The sequence below is a fragment of the Rhinatrema bivittatum genome, chromosome 3 (assembly GCF_901001135.1).
Source record: "Rhinatrema bivittatum chromosome 3, aRhiBiv1.1, whole genome shotgun sequence".
NCBI lineage: Eukaryota > Metazoa > Chordata > Amphibia > Gymnophiona > Rhinatrematidae > Rhinatrema > Rhinatrema bivittatum.
Window position 1 is genome coordinate 367,764,284 of NC_042617.1, and position 24,296 is coordinate 367,788,579.

At 44.8% G+C, this 24,296-nt stretch overlaps 1 protein-coding gene across 2 annotated transcripts in view; it reads right to left on the reverse strand.

Annotated features, from left to right (window-relative positions):
- MRAP2 (melanocortin 2 receptor accessory protein 2) overlaps window positions 1-22,363 on the reverse strand; it is a 95,846-nt gene extending 73,483 nt beyond the window's left edge. The window contains exon 1 of one of the 2 annotated variants that reach the window (XM_029595497.1): window positions 21,758-22,363. The gene's annotated coding sequence lies outside the window, so the exon portion shown is untranslated. Of the gene's footprint in view, window positions 1-20,026; window positions 20,428-21,757 lie in introns of those variants that run through there. The other variant, XM_029595495.1, reaches the window with a different exon arrangement.
- Between the last annotated feature and the right edge of the window lie 1,933 nt (window positions 22,364-24,296).

The following is a 24,296-nucleotide window of genomic DNA, read 5'->3' on the forward strand; positions in this document are numbered from 1 at the left end:
TACATTACTTAAACATTTATAACCCAAAACTATTAACATTTCTAGGCGGTTCACAAAAGTACATGCATAAAATCAGAAAAAAAATAAAATTAAAATAAAACAAAATCACAAATATAGAACAAATAAAATACAATCATAGACTATCATGATATCTTAAACAAACAGCTACAAACAAAAGCTCCTGTTATGCTCTGGCTTGTGGACCCTTGGGCCGACGAGGGGATGTTACACCTTGCGGAGGATCCGTAGGTTCTCTCGTTGGGTGGCGAGGCAGGACAGAGAAGGAGAGCAGCTGACTCTTGGCACTGAAGACAGAAGCTACTGTGGAGATGGACAAGGAGATGAGCGATCTTCACCACTGGTGGTTTGCAGTCCCCCCGGGAGGAGCCCGTAGGGACCTGACCGTTGGGACTTAGGTGAGCCTAGAGAGGTCAGGGTATCAGTGCAAAGGCCAACTGGAGCTTCACCCTGGAAGCCCGCGGTCTCCCCAGGAGGAGCCTGTAGGGACCCGGGCCGCTGGGACTTAGGTGGGCCTTTGGAGATGGTGGTCTTGAAGGAGTCCTAGGTCGGGTGCCAGAGGGTCAATGCTCACCAGTCCGAAGTCGTGTACCAGAGATTCACCGCTTGCCAATCCGAAGTCAGGAGCCAGAGAATCACCATAAGCCAATCCAAAGTCAGGAGCCAGGAACACCAAGTCGAGGAATGAGCAGAGGAAGCCTCCTTAAATACTTCCTCTGCTTGGATCATTGGAAGCAGGTGAGTATTATTAAAGGGATCAGGTCCTTTTTAATCCAGCAGGGGGGCATGACCTCGTGCCTAAAGATGGCGGCGGCCATCTTGGATGTCCTCCGAGGAGGAAAGCTAGCAGAAATCTGCGAGGGAGGCGCAGGGACGGCTCCCCAGCGGGCAGCCAGACCGCGGACCATCCCCATGGTGATGGGCACCGGCCCCAGGGAGCGTGTCAGGAGTTGCCACAGCGGGTCGCCGCCGTGGTGGAGGTAGGGGGCTACGCCCGTGGCCGTCCACGGGCGCGGAACACAACAGCTCCAGACCCTGCTAGCCTCCACCAAAAGCCTGCTCAAAGAAATACGCTTTCAACAACTTCCAAATCCTTTTGAGTGAAGTTTCTGCCTTTAGCTCGTCTGGCAACAAACTCTATAAACATGGGCTGGCTACAGAAATGATCTCAGGATATCGCAAGCCTGACTTGTTTAATAGAAGGAATGTCTAACAAGTTTTGGAAAGATGACCTCAGAGTCCATATGGGCTGGTAAATCTTCAGGAAGAGTTGAAACATTTTGGAGCAAGACTATGAATAGCTTTGAAAACCAGAAACAATATTTTAAACATAGCCTTCTAAGAAACTGGTAACCTATGCTCATGGATTTGTGCCTCCATCACAATCCATGCTGCTACCTTTTTATAATTTGAAGTACATGAACAGTTGACTGGAGAAGACCAACACACAGGACATTACAGTAATCTAAATTTGTAATAGATATTGTATGCAATAGTGTTCTTAGAACATATGCAGAGAGAAATGGCTTTAAGCTGCTGAAGCCTTAGTCTTCCATACTGGGGAAGTGAATGATATGGTAGGAAGCCCTTCTCCCTAGCCACTTATTCACTTCTGTACAGAGGTGTGGCATATCAGACATGTAGTGAAGGATTTCATGCACAACATGAAGGACGAAAGATATTAATCTGAAGCATGAGGAATAAAATGTAAGAATCTCAGTACAATACACTGATTATTATGTGATAGTTGTTATAATACTTTCATGTACTACTTGCCTTATGTCTTATATCATTAGTAAGCGGTTTTAATATGTATTGGAACACTTCATTTGATATATGTTAATTTCTGTTTATGAAAGCTACCTCTGTACTGTCAATAATTGTTGATTTATAGTTATGAATGTTATTTCTGTAAACCGTTGTGACCTTGATATGAAACGACAGCAGATAAAATGTCTAAATAAGTAAAAATAATTTAAATAAGCACCTAAAGAGATCTATGTTATTAAAACATACTTTATTCTGAGATGCTATGGTCTAAAATTGGAGCTATTTATCCTAAACAGCACAAAAGCTTAGATGACTTCAAACAGTCAAGTTATTTCCAAGCTGTGCTGCATTTAAATCAGCATCCATATTGGTTTAAACAAATTTAAAACCCTCTACATCACAAATGCCAATCCCTTGAAATCTCCATCTCCATTCCTGTTTATGACTTCTTCAACTTCCTCATTCCTCTGTGTTCACTGGACGGGCTCCTCTGCATCCTCAACGAACAGCTTCCTTCTCCAACTGCTACTACTGCATCTCAAATGTTGTTCATCCCTTTGTTACAGACATCCATTCCTGGCCCTTCAGAGCACCTGAATTCAAACCTCTGCCTCTAGTAACTCGTGCCAACTCCATCTTCCATAGATGTTGGTTTATCATTTCATCTCTGACATGACTCCCAACACCACTTCCCCGACTTCAAGAAGCCACCCAAAGTCGTGTACAAAACTGAAAAAGGTTGTCACAAGTTCAACACATCATCTTGTTTTTTTTGTTAAATAATTATTTTAAATAATCAGGGATTTGATGCGAAGAAGAGAGTGAAAATTTCTAATACATTACTGAATAAAGTACTGTGTTTGCCATGCTAGTTTACTTGGATATATAGAAATAAAAAGGTAAATATGCGGTAACTAGCTTTCAAAAGCTATCCTTTCTTCTTCAGCTAAAGTGCATCAATTAAAAGATTATCATTTGCACAATTTGTTTATTCATCATATTATTGGAACTGAATATATGTCAGAAAAGACCAGTCCAGAAGGTGGCACTGCTGAGTAAGAATTCCTAGCACACTACACCATGTTGTAGAATTTAGCTTCCCTGATCAATAAATCTTTTTTCTATAGGCACACTGTGGGAGAAATCTATCACTGTAGGTGTCATTTTCAGTAGAAGGGAAGAATCAGTATGTCACATTAACAAAACCTGAGAAACTGTAATCTGAAAATGTTTATATGACAGTTCATCCTAAACACAAACAAACAGGTTTAACATGTATCTACCTTTGTGGAGGTGTCCCTCAGTACAGGAGTTTGGAACCTAATTATCATCCATGCCGTGGAATGATAGTTGTCCCAAGTTGGTTGGGGTATCCTAACCATAATGGATGCCCTCTTCCCCACAGTACCTGAAGTCCAAATGTCTACTCCCAAACTCCAACCTGGCCGAGTCTTGTATTCCAGGGTGGAAACTCTGTTGGGGGGCTTCCAGGTGTGCTTCAGTCGTCTTCACGCAAATGTTTTGGACCCTCCAGGGGGGAAAAGTCTCTAACTGGAAACAGTTCTTAAAGCTTCCTGCTCTGGGAAAGGAAGGGGTCAGAAAAATCTTCCGTCCCAACTCAGACAAAAATAGACTTGGGGGAAAAAACAATTTTCTCTCTTCATCTTGATGGTTACTTCAACCTCCTGTTAGATGGAGGGAAAAGGTATACAGCTCCCTTCTGAACTCCCTGGGCAAGGGAAACAGCCTGCTAGAAAGACATAGGTCTTAAGGGAAAAAAACACCAAAACTCAGGAAATCAGGCAAAAATGCTTCTCTCACTTAGCTTTTTGGCTAGCCCTTCCAGAGGAGGTGACAAGACAGTGCCTCTCCCTTTCCTGATCTAGGCTAAGGGTCTAACTTAGGAGATCAGAACACTCCAAAATACCTCTTCCTTTCTCCAACACACCCTACACAGCCTCTCTCCCCCCCCCCCTCCCCCCTGTGAACTGGGGAAAGAAAACACTTCAGACAGCCTCAAGCGAAGTGCTGAGAAGAATGGATTTTCCCTCAAAGCTGGCCAACACAAGGGCAGAGAACTGGGGTCATCTAGTGGAGACCCAAGGGGTCTCTACAGTTAGATCAAGTTAAGAAGCTGAAGTTGATTTTCAGAACTTAGATGTGCAACTTGGTCGGCCAAACTCTTAGGCCTTCAGACCAAGGAACTTAGCAAGAAGAGAGGGAGGACATAAGCTGGTCTATGCGATCAGTATTTCACTGACAAGGCTTTGAGGCAGGGAAGGAGATTTTGGATTTGAAGTGTGTGTGTGTGGGGTGGGGGTTGCCTTACTGATTGGGACCTTCAGGGAATGAAGAGCACCAGTCAACGATGTCTCTGCTGCAGTGGCCACTTACTTATTTTTATTTATTGACATTTGATATTCCACTTTTTACCAAGAATGACCTTGAAGCGGATTGCAATAGATTTGTCTACATGGTTAGAACCTGATTCAGTGGTTAGCGTAGCTTTAGGCCTGCTATTGCAGCACCTAAATTTGGCCAGCCATCACGTAGCTAGCAATAAAAATGAGCACTAGCCAACTAGCTTTCTTCCCCTGAGCTAACCCTGGCGATAAATTTTCAAAGTCGATCTAGTCGGCCCAAGTCCTTACTTCACCAGCTACCATGACGTAAAAAAAAATGAACCCCAGTAAAGGGGCAATATTCAAAAAGGTTTTAAACACAGGCAAACTCATGTTTACCAACATAAAAATACAGCCAAAAATCCCCCCTTTACTGCAGGTAAAAGTGAGTGCAATTAGGTCAGGAAAAGGGGGATGGGGGGTGTACAAAAGTAACAGCGTGTTTCTGCCAGCCTGCGCAATCAAAGGGAAACTCTGCAGCCTTACAAGCACCGTGGTCAGTGTGAAAGCTGCCCCTCTAATAAAGCTACGTTTTTATGATACGTAATTATTCAATTTTACAATAATACCGAGACAGCAGAAGACAGCAGGCCTAACTCCCAAGTTCAACAACAATAAAAAAGGATATTAGAGTGGTTTATAGATCCATTCAATTTTAACCATCAGCAGGCCAATAAAAAAAAGAAAGGTAAGGGAGGAAACAAGATATAAACTCAAAACTTAAGGAAGAATTCCAGCTGTAGTCCCACAACAGAGCTGATGCTGGCTTATTTGCTGCTCTTTGCAAACAATTACGGTACTATGCTGCCCCCTTCTCATTCTGGTTTTTCTTATTACATTTCATCTGTAATTGTTTCTCCAGTTGGGGGCCAGTGCAAGGGTATTATGTGCCTAGGGCAAATCTTACAACCTTCTGCCTAACCTTCCTCTCCCATAGCCCTGGCCACACACAATTAAAAATTATAAATAAAAGGTCACATTTTCAAAGGCCCTCGTGCACAAATACCGATGGTTATGCACACAAGTGCTGGACCCTGAAAAAGGGGCAGGTCGTTGGTCGGATCATGATTATGTTTAATAGGAAGTAATCTGTTTCCCTTATATTTTAAAAGCAACAAAAAATTCTTTAAAAAAAAATATAAATAAATATATATATATAATTTCAGGACCAATGATTACATATCACCAGACGTGGTGGAAATGTTAAAATAACAGAGTATCCTCTGGGTAGTTATGAAGGCCCCACAAAAAGAAATAAGATACGCCAAGGGACTGAAAAGTTATAACTTTATAATCAGATGTTTTTTTAAATTTCTTTTGGATACATCTGAATTTGATTGAGTCTTTTTTTTGTGTGAAAATAGAAACATACCAGGATGTGATGACATCACTCGGAGGTTACGCCCCCGAGGTTCCCGCCATGACGTGGATAAAGACGTGGGTGGCGTGCACACACGCACCCTAGGAGGCCCTCAGGAAAATCATGGCGAACACCGTCGCCGTTGCCGGTCCGGGGACATCGGAGAGGGCAGCATGAAGACGCGGCAGCAGCCATCTTCCCAAGGCTTGAGGAGAGAGAAGGAAGAAAGGTGAGGCACAGAGGTCGAAGCTGTCTGAGACCGACAGATGCAACAGTTAGATCCCTGCAGAGACTTAGGGATCTAAATATGCATAACCTAGAACATGGATTCTCAATCCAGTCCTTGGGACACACCTTAGCCAGATTTTCAGGATATCCACAAGATAGATTTGCATACATTATCTCATGCATATTTATTGTGAATATCCTGAAAACCTGATTGGCTAGGTGTGCTCTGAGGACTGGGTTGAGTGCCCTTGTCCTTGAAGATAGGAGAGACGGGGGATATGTGTCTCTAAGGTATAAATCAGGCATAAGTAGGATGAACCAAAAGTTGCAAACCTGAAAGCTGTGGGCTCAACAACCACTGCACTTAGGAAGCAGTGCCAGGCAGACATGTTGTTCCAGCAAGTGTGCTTTCTGCCAGGTGCCAAAATCCAAGAAGTTACAGAGTTTGCCAAAAATCCTTCAAGTCTACTAACATGCCGGGTAGGCTGGAATCAGGGAGCACCCCTGTAGAAGCGACACAGGACTGCAAGGCAGGACTAGAAGTGATCATCTGCCTAAACAACCCCCGCCTGTGAAGGTTGAACCCTTAGGTTCTGGGGGCCAGTAGGACTTTCCTTCTGTAGAAAACCATAATTTTCACCTGTATCTCAGAAATATCTCATCTCCTGTGCCAAGCCATTGTTTGTCTAAGCCTCTGTTAAAGAATGAAATCTTCTTTCAGCAATTAGAGAAGGGAAAAGTCAATCAGGTTGAAGCGATACCATGCGCTGGCCACAGCGCAAGGCTCAACGCACGATTGGACATGCGTTTTGGACGCGCATCCATAACCTGCGATACAAAATGGGGGTCAGCGCGTCCAAAACACGCGTCCAATCGCGCACATAGGTAATATAATATAATGTAATATAAATATAAATGCTTGTTAATGAGGCTATTATCTATTCCTCCAATGTAAAAAAAAAAAAAAATGTGTGCCCAACATGCATATTTTTATTCTCTAAAATTAACGCCTACTCCAAACAGGTGTTAATTTTGGAGGAGCCAAAAAAGTATACAGAAAAGCAGAAAATATTGCTTTTCTGTACTTCCACTGACTTAATATTGTGGCAATATTAAGTCGGAGGAACTAAAAAATTTGAAATGTCCCCAAAAAACAATTTTTTTTTTTAAAAGGGAGCTGTTGGTCAAGTTAGGAAAAGGGATGCTTAATCAACGAGCGTTCATTTTCCTAACTGGCTGACAGCCACCTCACCCACTGCCAAGGAGGCACAAGGGGCATGCAGTTTCCCCTAGTGCCTCCTTTTTACCACGGCGTCCAATTTAATATTAAATTGGGTGCCTGAGAGAGGTGGCTCTGCACGTGTTAAGGGAGCTTAATATGCACCGATATTGCATCGGCCTTGAATGCTTGCCTGCTGTGCATATTGAGAGGTGACAGACCTGAAGCCAAGGCTCAGAAGCCTCAGCCAAGGCTCAGAATTTCCTGACAGCCAAGACAACTCCCAGCTCAGCTGCCACGTGGCAGAAGGTTGCTTGCCCCCCCCCCCCTCCAGGAAGGAGGAGCGGAAACCAAGCTGGGGGGGGCTCAAGCAGTTCGAGTGAAAAGAAGAACCAACATGCTTTACAATAGTCCCAATAACATATGGCTGCAGGTGTCTTTTTTTTTTTTTTTTGCAGAGTTTTCTGGTTGGTACCACAGTGGTGCATGTAAATAATGCACATATTATAAGTGATTTTTTATAAATCTTTATTTAACCTTAGAACACTGAATATTTTTTCATGTAAAATCTGTTGCTATAAATGTATATTTTAAATGTATTTGTGGGAAAGGTGGGGCTATGAGTATGTGCAAGGCTGCAAGGTTCGCATATGATACCTAATACCCTAAAACCAATCCTGGCAGCACTGGCTCCACAAGAGAAAGCAGGATTCCATCTGGAGCTGCGCTACTTTGGGTTAGTGGCTCTCCTCAGTCCGTGTCAGGGGACCCTTCTTAAATTCTGTGTTTGCTAAGTAATGGAGCTGCCGATGTAGAAATAAAAAGAAACCTTTGATGAAAAGAATCTGAAGTTGAGGGGACTTATTGAATTACCTGCACTTCCCTCTGTTTGGCGTTGAATATTTGAAGTGCAGGCTTCTGCTCCTGCATTGTGTTGTGGTTCTCCTCAGTCTCAGCCAGGGCTTAATTTTCTCTTTTTATAAGCCCAGTGAACAGTTTGGATCACTTCCGTTCGCGGCGAAGATGAAGGCCCGGCGCGCCGTTCATGACACATGGGGGCCTTCCATTTTCGGTGTGATCAGAAAATAGCAGCAGAGACCCTGGCATGCAAAAAACGGAGCACGTCCGGTGGCACACGCTCCGTTCGCAGCAAAGATGAAGGCCCGGGCGCGCTGAGGCACACAGAGGCCTTCCCTTTTCGCCGCAAACAGCGCACCGGGCCTTCCTCCTTGCCGCGAACGGAGCATGTGCTGCATGCCAGGGTCTGCTAATTTCTGCCTCTCCTGCGATGGCCGCTGTCCTTCCTACCTGTGCCATGTTTGAGCCGCCTGCACCATCTATTGGCAGGCTGGGAAACTCAATGCCACTCGAAATTAGACTGCAGAGAAGCTTTAAACTTTTCAAAGTAAGTCTAAAAACCTGGCTTTTTAAACAGGCTTTTTATAAGGAGAACGAAGAAAACAAATGAGCGCATAAGTAAGCACCAAGCAATCAGTTTTTAAAATTTTTCTTTCCTATCTCCTAATACATATTAGCGTGTTAAATTTATATAGGAACCGAAAAGAAGTTTTTTCAACCAACATATAAGCAAAATCAACACATAGATTTTTATATTATAAAAAAACACGTTACTCTTCACTAATGGCACATCTATAATATGCAATCTATACTAATGAACTTTTAATACTATTTGTGCCTTTTTGTAAACCGTTGTGATGGTGAATTAACTTAACGACGGTATAGAATAGATTTTAAATAAATAAATAAATATTATAGCGCCATCTATCGGCGGGCTGCGGAACATCCGTGATCACTGACGGACACACTCCAAGCCCGATGTATTATGGATAATGCTGATTATACCCGGGTTCAATCCCCGGCTTCTCCACCATTGCTGAACATACTGATGGTATGTCTGCGGATGGAAAAATACCAGAAACACAAACCTGAGACCTTGAATGCCAGACTCTGAAGAAGAAAGCTATAAACTGTCTTTGCAGGAATTCACAGACACCGGCGGAATCAACATAGTAAGCCACAGGATGGGCAGGAGATAACTCTGAGGGTACAAAGCAAATAGTCTGTGGGAAGGAATGCGAAGGGGGAGATAAGATAAGGGGAGACAAATAACAGCTGCTTGTAAGCAGACAGCATAAAAAATAGTGGTGTGAAGCATGCAAGCAGAAATCAGATGATTTGCTGACTTTGCTTTTTATCCTATATAAGCAGAGCTGGTATGTAGTAGGGCTCTAAGCAAAGAATCTGTTCCAGAGCCAGCGCTGTGCTATTTACTATAATGTGAGTATATTTTTGCTTCCTGTGTATCGATCTGTTTGTTTATACACAGTATAGGTTTGCAATAAAGAATAATAACGAAAAGTAGAATCAGAGTTGTTCTTTTAAACAGTTTTAACTTTGAGTTGGACCTTTTCAACAATTTGGTGGAGAATGCGGGCATCTTCCGCATATGTTTGTGGGAGCAACTCTGATTGTTTCTAGTGAAGTGTAGAAGATTCACGTTCTTTGGTGATTCCCTTGACTCGGAATGATCAGCCGTGGTCAGGGAGTAATCAGTTTAAAGCCAAGTCCTGTGTGAATCTTGCTGAAAGGTGCACCTAAGGGGTTTAGATTCACGTTCTCGGCAGAGGCTGAGTCCTGTGTGAATCGTGGTGATAGTTTTGAGAAAAGGCGCCAAAGGTTTTAACGCTGCAGCAATTGTTGTTTTTCTTGTATTTATTGTCTGGTTTGCTATTAGCGTGTATATATTTATTAAGATAAGAAGTTGTGAGTTATTACAGAAGGGCAGGCTTTCTGCCCCATCCTTTGCAATCCCGGAGTATGCCAGCGCTCCGGTAACGTACATAATTGGTTACCCGAGACGTGTTTACTCGCTATGAAGGATCTCGAGCTGGCCCTGGATAAGGATCCCTTCCATCTGACAGTGGAAGATGTCTATGACATCTCCTCCGTGATCGGCAGGGATCTGCTGAAGTGCGGAGGCGACTCGCAGGGGCAAGCAGCCAGAATCTCTGAGCTGCAGTTTAAAATCATCCGCATCCTGGAACTGCTAGAAGCCCTGGTGAACCGGTGCAGCCAGAGCAAGGAGGCGGAGCTGAGACTGGAAAGAGACAATCTGAAGTTGGAGCGACTGTCGGAGGACGGTGCGAGAGATAATACGGGGCAGCCAAGCCTTGTAATAGATATAGAGATGGTTTCGGTTCAGGCACAGACAGAAATGCTTACACCAGTTGCAGAAAAGCAGAGTAGGAATTCTGACAACGTATGCCAGTCTCCACAGAAAGTTAGTGACCAGCCTTTAAAGGCAGCTGGATATCAGCCTACAGGGAACTCCGCTAGGACTGATATCATGAACAGAGTTCATTGTACTCCTGTTATAGAATTAGATTCCCCAGCCCGTGAACAGATTAATGAAACAGTTGGAGCCTGTGGCTATCAGCATAATGACCCAGCCTCTTTAAAACCTTTAGACAAGTGTTTAAGAACATTTGAGGGACAGAATGAAAATTGTCATGAGACGACAGCAGATAGGGTAGATGCCCCAGTGGCACACAGTACCAGGTTTAGGAAAAGGGGAGTGCCTGGCAACACTCCGTTACATTTTATTGCCCCTATCATTCCTTTCTTTGCAGTAGCGGAACACTTTTTTGTTCTGTCGCTCTTACACAAATGTGTCATGATTATGTATCCCATTCTGTGTGTAGTTCACTTTAGCATTATGTGACAAAGACTGATTTAAGTGACCTAATGAAAAGCTTGTCATATTTTAATTGTGCAGCTATAGATTTAGCTAAAAGATTTTACAGAAGCAGGGAGAGACTAACCTTTTTATCTTTCTCCCATCTATCCCACATGACTAAACTTGAAGGAATGTAAACAATTCTGGTTTCGTGATTTGGCAATTAGAATCTTTTAGTTGGATTATCTTCTAAGTAGTGATTTTTAACTTAACGATGCTGCTCAGTTACTTATAGCTAGCCGTTTAAAACTTTGTAATGTGATTTAAAAGATTACAATTAACCTCTCTTTGTATGTGAGATTTTTCTTTTACAGATTTACAAGAATAAAAGCTGCCGTACAGGAAGCTGAGGGTTTTTTCTTTCTCCTAGATTTTGTTTTGTTTCTGAACAGATCTGTTTTAAAATTTTGATTTTTGCTTAATTTTGGATCCAAAGATTTTTACTTTTAAAAGGCCTACTTGTGAACTTTAATGTTCGATAATTGTTTTCTGTCTGTGGTTCTTTGTCATTAAGTGTTCTGTTTGTGTGTCACTGTGTGTAGATGAAGACAGAATTTACTGACTAGAAAAGTGCACTGAATACACAGCTTCTGACGTCATTTAAGTAAAGTAAGATTTTATTGACAAAATGTTTTAATAATGTTTTAGAGTATATTATGCTAAGGGGTGACTTTTTGATTACTTGCCAGTACAGTTTTACCCAAGAGAACGGAATGTATTTGTCTTCCCTACTACGAAAACATAATTTTGAGTCAGCGCAGCTGCAGTTTGTAGGAGAGCTGTCTCCAGCTCAAGGCCTACCAGATAACAGTACATTTCCATCATTAGTTTAGGTAGAGGTTCCAGTGATGCTATCAGTAATTCTCCCCTCCAAGAAGGGGGGGGCCATCCCGTAGACACTGTCAGCAAATGTTTAAGAAGCTGAGCAAACAAAAAAAAGGGGGGTCTAGCCAGTAAAGCCACCCCACAAGCTTTTCCTTGCAAATTCCAAATGCTTTTATTAACAATGTTTTGATGAGGGCACAGATATCATTGTAGCTCAGAGTTTCTACTAACTGCATTTATTCTCTTAGGTTAAAAACTAAAATTGATATTATTCCACAGTGGCTCGGAAGGCAAAGAAGAAAGCTGTCCCTGCTAAGACCTAAGCCCAGTTAGAGTGCCTTGTAGTAGTGCCTCCTTGAGGCTTAACAGAAATATGAAATAATTTGAGTGTAATCAATAAGTTTGTTGTATGCCAGATTTTATTTTCCAGAACGACAGCCTTCCTGCCATGAAAAAAGTGAGACTAATAATTTCATTTTTTCCAGATTTGTCCAGGTTATTTTCTTTTCCATTTTTTAAACAGAATACTGATTTCTATTTTACCCTGGCCAATTCAAACATTTTCCAGTTTTTTTCTGGTTTAACTTTACTTTTTGATTTGCTTTTTGAGCTCACAATATGTGTTAATTGTTGTTTTGTCTTTTGTGCAATGAATAGATGTGTGACAGTTTGAATGAAAGGATGTATAAGCATCTGGGTTGCTTTTGTCTGAATATTGTTACTTTATAGAAAAGTGGGAAACAAAAAAGGGATTAGATATTATGTAGCTGTTTCTTTGACGTATGATAAAATTATATTGGATATCCATATGAATAGTGTATATAGGGATTATTGCATACCAGAAGTTATTGATGTTTATTGTAGAGTTTCTTATTTACTTCATTTTTTGATTTTATTCATCTTCTATCAGGTATTAATCCATACACACAAACATCTGAATTAATGCTGGGAGTGCAGCGGCTGTACTTCGAGGACAGCTTCCAGAGTGCTATGCTGCAAGACATATTCACTTCATTTGTCATTGACCTCATAACTTGAAGTCTTCCTACCCTTTGCCACAGAAGATACCTTGAATCTTTCATTTTATGGACTGAAGTGCTCAGAATTTCCTTGTTCCATGGGGGTGGCCTCACTTAGACAATGTTTTTAAGTAATATGTATATCTCTTTGAAATGTAATAACTGATAATTATGATGAAATATGATTGTGATACACTCAGTAATACCTAGTCACACTGTTACTTGCAATTGTTATTATTATGATTCTCACGTTAATGATTCCATTTGAATTGATGCAGATTTATTGCTCTGTAGTTGCTCTTCTCTGTAAAATCTGAATACTGCTTGCATGATACATATCACAACTCAGGTCGGAGATAGAAGGGCTGAGGAAAGTAAGAGTAGTTAAAAGGGAGGGGTTAAGGAAAGTTTCGTCCCCAGACTGGGAAGAACGGCCCTCGTCTCTTTGCTAGTCCCCTGTGTGAAGAATTGAATACCAGTGTGAGCCAGAGGCCCTTCTGGCTCAAGGGAGGATTGCTGATTATACCCGGGTTCAATCCCCGGCTTCTCCACCATTGCTGAACATACTGATGGTATGTCTGCGGATGGAAAAATACCAGAAACACAAACCTGAGACCTTGAATGCCAGACTCTGAAGAAGAAAGCTATAAACTGTCTTTGCAGGAATTCACAGACACCGGCGGAATCAACATAGTAAGCCACAGGATGGGCAGGAGATAACTCTGAGGGTACGAAGCAAATAGTCTGTGGGAAGGAATGCGAAGGGGGAGATAAGATAAGGGGAGACAAATAACAGCTGCTTGTAAGCAGACAGCGTAAAAAATAGTGGTATGAAGCATGCAAGCAGAAATCAGATGATTTGCTGACTTTGCTTTTTAACCTATATAAGCAGAGCTGGTATGTAGTAGGGCTCTAAGCAAAGAATCTGTTCCAGAGCCAGCGCTGTGCTATTTACTATAATGTGAGTATATTTTTGCTTCCTGTGTATCGATCTGTTTGTTTATACACAGTATAGGTTTGCAATAAAGAATAATAACGAAAAGTAGAATCAGAGTTGTTCTTTTAAACAGTTTTAACTTTGAGTTGGACCTTTTCAACAATAATAAACCAGAAAACAAGATGGCCCCTGAGAAGTAGTAGTAACAATAGAGCTAGCAGGAGCAAACCACCTGGCCAGGGTGGTTCACTGCATCATGAACTAAGTCACCTGCAGGCCAGCGGCAGAACTCACAGAGCTACATGAAGCCATTGCTAAGTTTTAAGGGGGGAGGGCACACAAACACAGACAGAGAGTAAAGTCTAATAAGCCTCTATTCATATTAACTGATGCTAAACAAGATGGTATTTTCAAGCTGTGAGTCATTTTTTCTTTCAGGAAAATTCTGTTTGAATGTAAATTTTACTTTTAGTACAAAATGTCACCAGTTTGTGAGTTTGCATTTGAATATTTTAATGCATTAGACCCAACATACCTAATAGAACTATAATTGCCTAGGCTGGAAAAATGTATTCTAAAATCAGCTGGGTAATTTAAGACTTTTTTTTCTAAAAAGACATTTTCTAAAAAGACATTGTTTCATCTGCATAAAAGGTTCACAACTAAGATGTACTTTCAATTAATGTTATACTCTAATAGTTTATCTCGGTAAATGCCTCTAAATGTATTTGTTTTGTGCATGCAATGGCAGGAACAAACCTTATTGTTATACCAGGATATGTTGGGGATGCTCTTAATCTCCCAAATGTACTAGTAGTGCTTTTCGGAATATCTATATTTTGGGGGTTAAGGTGTAATCATGGCTCTAGTTTCCTGCAACTTCGCAGCTATGGCAAGGAATAGAAAATCTGGTCCATGCTGCAGAATTGCCCCAACCCTATGTATTGCAAGAAACTTCTGCCCTGGAAAATGAATTTTTCTCTCCCCCCCCCCCCCCCCCCCCCCCCCCCCCCCCCCACCATCCCTCAATTCTCTCTCATTCCACATAACACCATTCCAACCTCTACCCCCCACTTCCCATCACCTATCCAGAAGCACAGGAAAGTGTGTTGGGGCATAGCAGTAGCAGCATTCACAAAATGCAGGGACTTATCCAGCTGGTGTGCATGCACAACCCCATCGCCTGACACACTCCGTTCTCCTCCTCCCTGCCTACTCCAGTCTCTCTCTCTTCCCCCTTCCCACTGTTATTTATTTATTTATTTGTAAACTTTTCTATACCGATATTCATGGCAACATCATATTGGTTTACCATGTAACAGCAAGGAGGAAATTACATTGAACAGGAAGGGGGGGCTACATAGGATATATAGGAACAATAGGCTTAGCGAGGAAATGACATGAGAACCAGTCAAACATCAACTACTAAATAATAATAAGGCATATAAATACTCAATTATAATTATAATTACAAGTACAATCACAGTTAAATTTCCAACAAAAATGTTGTAACAGAGAAATGTACAAAGTACATCAAAGAGCTGGCATGATAGGAAGAGAGGGGAGGCGGAGCTGAGATTATTGGGGGTACGCTTGTTTGAATAGCCAGGTCTTTAGGTTAGCTCGGAATTTGGAGGGAATATGTTCCAGTCCTCCTCCTCCTCCTTCTCAGCCAGGAAGATGATCAAAAACTTAACTGTATCTTTACTCCAGTAGGGTCAAGTGCTGCAAAGGTTTCTATGCAGCACCCACAGATCTTGCACTATTCATGTGGCATCTTCCAGCACTTCACAATTACCTGAGTGGCACTTGAGCTGTATAGATGCAGGCAAACTTTGCTTTCTCTTGCCAGCAGAGAGGACCAGATGGGGCCTGAGAAGGGGAAACAGGTAGCAGATACCCCATTTGGGTGGTTTAGCCACATCCAGGGGTGCTACTGGTTTGGGATCAGTCCAGATGGTGAGAAAGAATGATCTTTTGGGTCCCCTGGCGCTGTCAATCACAATCTTAGCCACAAACTCACACTCTAGTTCTAGGATTTCCAGAAGGTGCTGCTCTACTGTCCAGAAAAGGAGCAAGGAAGCCGGAACCAATAAAAGGAGTAGAAACCAAACTTCAGACAATGTCCATCCATTCAAGTTTTGCACTGGGGTTGTAAGAAAAATCAACAGCAATCCAAAGTGGTCCTCAAAATAAAGTCTTTACTGCAATTTAAAGAAAAGTATCCAGGCCAGAATCACAAAAATAAGAATCACTAACAAACAAATCACCAAGACAAAACAGATGGCTTCCTTGTCCATTCTCTTCTCCTTCACTTTCCTCCCTGCTCTTGCCCTTCCTCCAAGGAAGAACTGGAATACAACGCCAGCATAAAACTGGTCAGATGGAAAAACATCTTCAAGCGCAATAGGTAGAAAGATAAAAAAAATATCCAAAAACTGGATCAAAACTGGTGAACTGTAATCCAGCTGCAAAACCTTCAAGTCTCGTGAGCTCTTGGTTCAAAAGTCTCAGTCCTCTCTTCTCCCATGCTGTTACCTGGTCACCTGGGAAAAAAATCCAGTCCTTTGGGATACCAGGGGTTTGCCCTTCCCTCTGGCACTGGCCAATCAAATCCCAAAAATGTTCTCAAAATCTTTTCCCTCAAAACTCTTGCTTGAATGCTTGAATTGCCTTTGAGATCCTGGGGGAATCTCCAGCTCTCTAACCACTCTTCCTTGAGATCCTGGGGGAACCTCTAGGCCCTCTTGCTTTTCGCTCCTGGAGGATTCTCTAGCTCTTCTCAACTTCTTCTCAAGTCTCTCTCTCCAACCCACTTGCATGAGACCTAGTGGGGATCTCTAGCTTTTCTCCTATCCCAATGAAGACTGAACATTCCCCATGGGTACATTTATATCCCACACAAGCCTCACCCAAAAAGGTGTGTTTATGGCCAGGGGAGGAATCAAAAACGTCAAAAAAAAAACAAACCCCTTCTTCTGCCCCTTGCTAGAAAAATACATGGGAATATTACTAGTGACTGGCAAAGCCCCATCACACATGGTAAATGGGGAGGAGTAGCCTGGTGGTGCTATGGTTTTGAGGTGTTGGAGTGGATTCTTGGGTACTGCGATGATGGCCACTCCCATGGGAGGAGTCCCGTGAGGAACCGCAATACTAGGCTAGACTCTATACACGCAGACACAGAGAAATGGTATTTATTGTACAGCTCGATGGTACTGCCCGGGGAGCGGGCAGCAGTGAAGGTAACCCAGCAGAAGTAGTCCAGGGGTCCTCAGCAGAGGAGACCAGTCTCACACTCGAGTAGGTGATAGGCAGCGCGGCGTAGCAGGGACAGGTCCTGGATGTAGACAGTGAGCGCTGAAGCTCAAGGTGAGAGAGACTGAAAGTGTTAGTACTCACTGAAGCAGAAGCTGTATTGCTGAAGGCCCTGGCAGGCAGCAGTTGTTCAGTGGCAGGCACCAGATTAGGGAGAGCAGGCCCTCGAGGAGCGAGTACCCTGTATCCCAAGATAGGTACCTGAAATAGAGCAGAAGGGCCCCCGAGGAGCGGGTACCCAGGTTAGAGAGAAATACCCCAAGAGAGCTTCCTGCGGCAGCTGGGAAGCGGCAGAGCAGCTTAGACCGGAGGCAGTCCAATCCTTGCTAACTCAGTTTGTTAGCAAACGAAGGGCAGGCTAAATAACAGGATGTGATGACATCACTTGGAGGGGACGCCCCTGAGGTTCCCGCCATGACGTGGATATAGACGTGGGTGGTGTGCGTGCGCACGCGCACCCTAGGAGGCCCTCAGGAAATTCATGGCGAACACCGTCACCGTTCCGGAGACACCGGAGAGAGTGGCATGAAGACGTGGCAGCAGCCATCTTCCCAAGGCTTGAGGAGAGAGAAGGAAGAAAGGTGAGGCACAGAGGTCGAAGCAGTCTGAGATCGACAGACGCAACAGGTGGTTAGAGCAGCAAACTATGAACCAGGGAAACCAAGGTTCAAATCCCATTGCCACAGCTTGTGACCTTGGGTTAGTCACTTTACCCTCCGTGGCTTCAGGTACAAACTTAAGCAGTAATTTTCAAAGTGACACACATGCGCACATGTGTGCGTGTTTGCCGGCACATGGGCGTACATGCAAGTACAATTTTATATCAACGCCCACATGTGCGCGTGAATGCCATCTCGAGTGCATTAAGTGGGGGCATTGTAGTAGATGTACGCAATGACGCATTAGGCCTATTTCTCAGTTCCCTCCCAGTTCACCCCAGTAAAAGAGAGTACTTTCTAAACCCCCTACCTAACTAGCCTCCCTTTTACCCTACTAACCACAACCCTTAAAATCCTGCTAACTACCCTTTTTTTTTTTTTTTTTTAATTTACCTACTTACAGAAGCAAGTTATGCGATTGTGGGATCCCGGCATTCGCTAGTGCATGTAACTGACTGCATGATGCAATCCCAGCTTGCCCATGTCCTGCCCAGACCATGCCCACTTCCCACTCCCTTTTTGCCAAAACTTTATCATCTACGTACCGGGAGATACGCACTTGGCCGTAGGCCTTTTAAAATCTGCGTGGCCTCAGTGCCAACCTCAGTGCCAACACCTCCCCTCCTCTTCCCTGCAAGCAGCCTGGCAGACGAGGGACTAAAGAAGAAAGCAGAGGGCTGTCCTCTGTTAGTATTTTTTGCTCTAGTTTTGTGTGCCCATGCCTGGCCTAGGATCGGGGGGGAGAGGGGGAGGAGGTGGAGGTGGAAGGGAAGGGGCAGCATGCTGGGTCAGGCTTGGGGTCATATATGGAAGATGGAAGGGGCAGAAGATAGATAGAGGGGGAAAGCTGTGAATATGTGGGTCCCTAAGTGACACCGTTTCCCCCCGTCTCCATGCAGACCTCAGTGCCACCTGAGTGAGCTGATGCTTCTCTGCTGAGCCCTCCTTTGCCATTGTGCCCCCCCCCCATCTTCCCCAAGTCCCTTTCACACTGCAGCTCACCACCCATAGATTTTAACAAGCCATGCTGCTGTTTCCCCTCCCCAGCAGTTGGTCAAAAACAGGGCCTTGTTCTCCTAAATGTCTCTAGCCATCGGGCCTTTGCCACTACTGCCTAGTAGACGTGCTGTGTGGCTGCATGGCCCCCATATGTCAATATATCCCCTCTACATAAGGAGGTGGGCAATGTGATGCAATAAGGCCCCAGTATGAAGGCCCAGGCAGGACCAGATCTAGGGCAAATGGCACCCTGATGAAACTCCTCCCTCCCAACTGATGCCACCCTCTGGCCCTCTCTTCAGCTGTGGTGGGATGAGATCTGCCATGGTCCCCACTGGACTTTTCTTCAATCACAGCGGGACAGTGACCACTGCGGCAGGATGGGATCTGCCGAGTCCCCCACTGGGTCTCTCTTCAACCTCGGTGGGATTGCATCTAAGTGACACAGAATGGATGATGCTGGCAGCGCCCAGAGTGCCCCTCAGCTCACAGCGCTCCAGGCAACCAACCAGATCATCCTTCCCAAATGCTGATTCTAGGTCCAGGAAAAAAAAAAAGGAAAAATTCAGATACATCTTTTTCTATCCCCTCTCACCCATCCCCAAAACACACACCTCCCAAAGACCAGAACTGTAACAATTTGTATTATTGTGATTTTCTATGACCTTATGTATTGCTATGAGAAGGACCCAAATGGAAGCATTGACCCCCAGGCACCGGAAACCCATGGTACATCTCTGAGTCTTCCCATTAAAGTACGATTCCCAGCTCCAGGCATCCAAGCCAAATCTAACGGAACAACCAATCAGATCTGGTTTTCAGGTTATTCACCAGATAAGTTTGCTCTAATAATTAATTTCAATCATATCGTTTTGGTCACGTGACAAACAGACCTGAATGTTGAAAATCAGATCTTCAAACAACTAAACTAGGGGTTGGGTCTGTGCTGGTGCACTCTAGCAAGGCGCGGGGATAATTTTGCAAAATAAACATCGGAAGTCATGTACCCATTAAGCCAAAGAACGGCAGAAATATTATTGACAGACTTGATAACGCACTACAGTGTACGCTAATATTGCCAAAAGTAAAGACTTTGATTTACATCCTCTGAATACCAGCACGGAGCTCATAACTAGGAAATCCTTCTACAGTACCCCCATAAGAAGCGGCTGAGAAACAGTTTTTCTCCTCGCCTTCATTTGCAGTCAGCAGGCAGCCTGGAAATCACCAGGTCAGAGGACAGCGTTAAAATACAAATCACAGAAATGTTGCAAACCGGATCTCTGGAAAGTGGCCCTAACAAAAAATGTATCGCACTGAGCCGCATTTCAAATAGCCCAAGTTTTAAAGCGAGTAGGCTACGTCACGTTTTGTTTTAAAGCTACTCCTGTATAGTTACAGTCATTTCCTTACTGAAGACATCTCTCAGGCGCTAATATCCTCTTTCGGGATATGCCGCAGGTTTCTGGCTTGAGCCCTTACTCCTGACATTCAAACGTGCCCTCTGTACTTTACCTCTGTGGGCGATCAGATGAGCTCCAGTCCGAGCCGAAAGCTGGAAGAAGAGACGTTGCAGAAAGTTGCACCAAATAATCTACGGAAGGACGGCGGGAGAGGGGGGAAAAATAACTGTCCGTATCGTCAAGTACTTATAGGCTGTGGAAAGACAGCGAGCAATTCATGCCGAGGAGCGGCGGTCCGTCAAGAGCCGCGCTGACACAGCTCCAGCTGTGCAACAGCAGCCGCCGCTGCCTCGCGGTACAATCCCGGGGCTTCACGTCACTAACCCTAAGCAAAAATAATGAAACCTCACATGGGGGGGGGGGGGGTGGAGTTGAAATGCTAGACCACTCCAAATGGTATGAATGTTCCCACTGTACTGGGTACAATTAAATACCGAGGGGTGGAGGGCAAAAACTCAGGACCTCACAGCACAAATCCGGCGGCAAGAATGTCCAGCCTTCTGCCACTGCGCATGCGCACGGGCTGCCGGCGGGAAAGCGCGGCAGGCGGCGGGCTGCTGCTGTGCCCGAGGAGGAGGAGGAGGGGGCAGGGGGAATTACAGCGCTCGCCCTGGGGAGCCGCTCGGGAAAGGTCGTCAAAGACTAGGAAAAAACAATATCTGTAAAAAAAAAAAAAAAAAGTAATAAATCAAGTGACTTTGAACTTTTCGTTCAAGGGTTAGGGGTGCGGGTGATTCAAGCGCGCATCTTCTGACTTCCAACGAAGCCTGCCGAACAGGAATAATTTCTATGCATGGGAAAGCATCACATTAAAAGTATCCATTCTGCTAAATGTTATAGCAGCCACTCCATATTTCTGCCATAGCCCTCTTTCCTGGTTTGCACGCGCTTCCAGCTGGTGTGAATGCAGTCACAGCAATGATCTAAGGCAAGGAAATAAATACCTCACCCCCTTGAACTGATGGAACTCCAAGACTCCCTCGAAAGCAGCCTTCCCAATGGGGCACCGAGGAGGTGGGGGTCACCACCTGCTGCTCGGGGTATGTGCAAGGATCTGGGAATTCTTTATTATTTATATGTACAATTTTATTTTTATTGGTAATATTCAATCCAATGGAGAAGAAATACTGCACCGTGTCGGGGTTTCTACATTATAAGCAGTGGCTTGAGCTAAGTAAAATTTTTAATATAAATGTAAACTTTTTTTTTTTAACTAGCACAAAAAAATCATCAAAAAATAAACATTTAATTGGACGTATAAATAAAGTCACATTCTGAGATTGGGGTTTAAAGGTCCTACAAACTATTTTGTTAAAAAGAAATACATTTACCACTTGGGGATTCCATATTTGATTAAAAGTAAAGACTTTGCATCCTGTGAATATGAGCAAGGAGCCCTAGAGCCAGGAAATCCTTCTTCCTTCATAAGAAGCTGAGGAGAAATAGCTTTTCTACTCGCTATCATTTGCAGTCAGCAGGCAGCCTGGGATCAGGTCAGGTTAGAGGGAGGCGTTAAAATACAAATCATAAAAATGTTACAAACCAGATCTCTGAAAAGTGGCCCTAACAAAAGATTTATCGCACTGAGCCGCATTTCAAATGGCCCAAGTTTTAAAACGAGTAGGCTACGTCACCGTTTTGTTTTAAAGCTACTCCTCTATAGTTATAGTCATTTCCTTACTGAACACAACTCTCAGGCGCTAATATCCTCTTTCGGGAGATGCCGCAGGTTTCTGGCTTGAGCCCTCATTCCTGACATTCAAACGTGCCCTCTGTACTTTACCTCTTTGGGAGATCAGATGAGCTCCAGTCCGAGCAGAAAGCTGGAAGAAGAGACTTTGCAGAAAGTTGCACCAAATAATCTACGGAAGGACGGCAGGAGAGGGGGAAAAAAAGAATTGCTTATGGTGCCAGTAACTCGTGGATTGTGGAAAGACAGCGAGCAATTAATGCCGAGGAGCGGAGGTCCGTCAAGAGCAGGGCTGACACCGCTCCAGCTGTGCACCAGCAGCCGCCGATGCCGTCCGATTCAATCCGAGGGTTTCACCTCCCTAACTCAAAACAAAAACAAAGAAAACAAAAAAGAAAAGCTCGCATAGGGGGAGGCTGAAATTCTAGACCCACACCAAATGCTATGAATGTGCCAACTGTACTGGCGGCTACAGGAGGAAAACTCGGGAGCGAAGCAAGCCTGTCCTGCCTTCTGCCGCTCGCTCATGCGCACGGGCTGCCGGAGGGAAAGCTTGCAGCGGCTGCTACCGAGCCCAGAGGAGGGGGGAGGGGAGTTACAGAGCTCACCCTGGCGAGGGACGGGCCGTTTACCACCCCTACAAAAGTAATCCCTATGGGGCCTTTGCAATAAAGTGTGCCCAGCCCAGTGCACAGGTTACCCAGCGTTTTGGACATTCTGGACTAAAACCCCAATGGCACTAAAAGGATTAGAGGGTCCAAAATGCCGCCCAAACAACTGCCTAGCTGATAGCGCTCATCACGTGTAAATTCAATGTAGATGAGGCTATTAGCTATTGCCCCTTGATGCAGTAAATACCAGAGCACCCAACAGCACACTTTTTTTTTAACACCAGTCCCCAAGTTGACGTCAAGTCACTCCACAAGTCATGGGCTTATGAAAAAAATCCTAAATCTACTGCTTTGGGTGATTAACAATAAAGAATTAATGAAATGGACGATTTTGCCCCATGTGTGTATATAACGTGTCCAGAAAAGGTGTGTGTGTTGGGGGGGGGGGGGGGGGGGTTGTAATCAATCCATTACATTAATTCTCTCTTGAGTGCCCATAGCCATATGTAAGCGCACAGCTATGTCTCCTGGGCTCCAGATGCATTTGAGCACTAGGGATGCACAATTTCTCCCTAGCGCGTCCCTGTACACATACCAGCTCATTTAAATATAGCGCTAGACGCCCAGGAGACGTGGCTGTTTTGTTTTTTTTTTTACCATGCATTTTATTGCTGCTCGGGAAAGAAAACAAATATTAGGGAAAGATGATATTTGTAAAATGTAAATAAAAAAGTAACTTTAATGTTTAAAACTTTCATTATGCTAAATTACCTTAAATTCTAAGTAACTTACAGGTCGATCCAGTATCGTCCGCTCGAGGATTGCCCGTCTGTAACGTGCTCGTAGCGCACAATTCGGGCGCGCAAGGCAATTCGGCGATACAGTCTCCAGTTTCACGCGTCCGTATCGCTTCTGAAAACAGACGCATAACCCTTTCCGCACCCGGCATGTAATGAACGAAAAAGCTGTATAATGAAGGAATTAGCTATTCCCCTGCGATACTGTAACGGGCGCTGATATTATCTCCTCCGTAACCCGCTGTTCTGCCGCGGCCTTAACCTGCTAGTTTACCGCCTCCCCCTAGTAGGAGTTAGTGTAGTGTAGTGTAGGGTAAAAACATTGCTTGCCCGCCCTGGTCCCGTCCGGTCTCCTGCAGCCCCGTCCGGACCGGACGGGGCTGCAGGAGACCGGACGGGACTAGGGCAAAAAAAAACAAACGAAAAAGTAGCAAGGCTCGGGCCTGCTATGGTAAGTTTAAAAAGTGTAAAAAACAAAAAACCTGTGTGTTATATAAAAAATAAAACAATTTTAAATACCTGTCGGAGGGCCGTGGGTCCCGGTGGGCGGCGGGCAGCCATCAGCGGCATCCGGTAGTCCCTTCTCCCTTCCTCCCTCCCTCCCCTGCCTGGATGAGCGCCAAAATCGCACGGGGGGGGCGGCAGCAGGATCCGGGAGCGGCGGGTAGGCGGCAGCGGGGTCCGGGGGGGCAGCGGCAGCGGGGGCCGGGGGTGGCAGCGAGATCCGGGGAGCCAGCAGCGGCAGCATGTTCGATCGGGCAGGCAGCTAGGTGGCAAAGTAAAGATGGCCGCCTGCACGGGAAAATCGTGCAATTGGCCGCTGAAGACGTGACGTCACACCCCGTGACGCCAAACGTCGTGACGTCACGTCTTCAGCGGCCAATTGCACGATTTTCCCGTGCAGGCGGCCATCTTTACTTTGCCACCTAGCTGCCTGCCCGATCGAACATGCTGCCGCTGCTGGCTCCCCGGATCTCGCTGCCACCCCTGGACCCCGCTGCCGCTGCCCCCCGGACCCCGCTGCCGCCTACCCGCCGCTCCCGGATCCTGCTGCGGCCCCCCCCCCCCCCCCCCCCCCGCTGCCGACCCGCCCGTGCGATTTTGGCGCTCATCCAGGCAGGGGAGGGAGGGAGGAAGGGAGAAGGGACTACCGGATGCCGCTGATGGCTGCCCGCCGCCCACCGGGACCCACGGCCCTCCGACAGGTATTTAAAATTGTTTTAT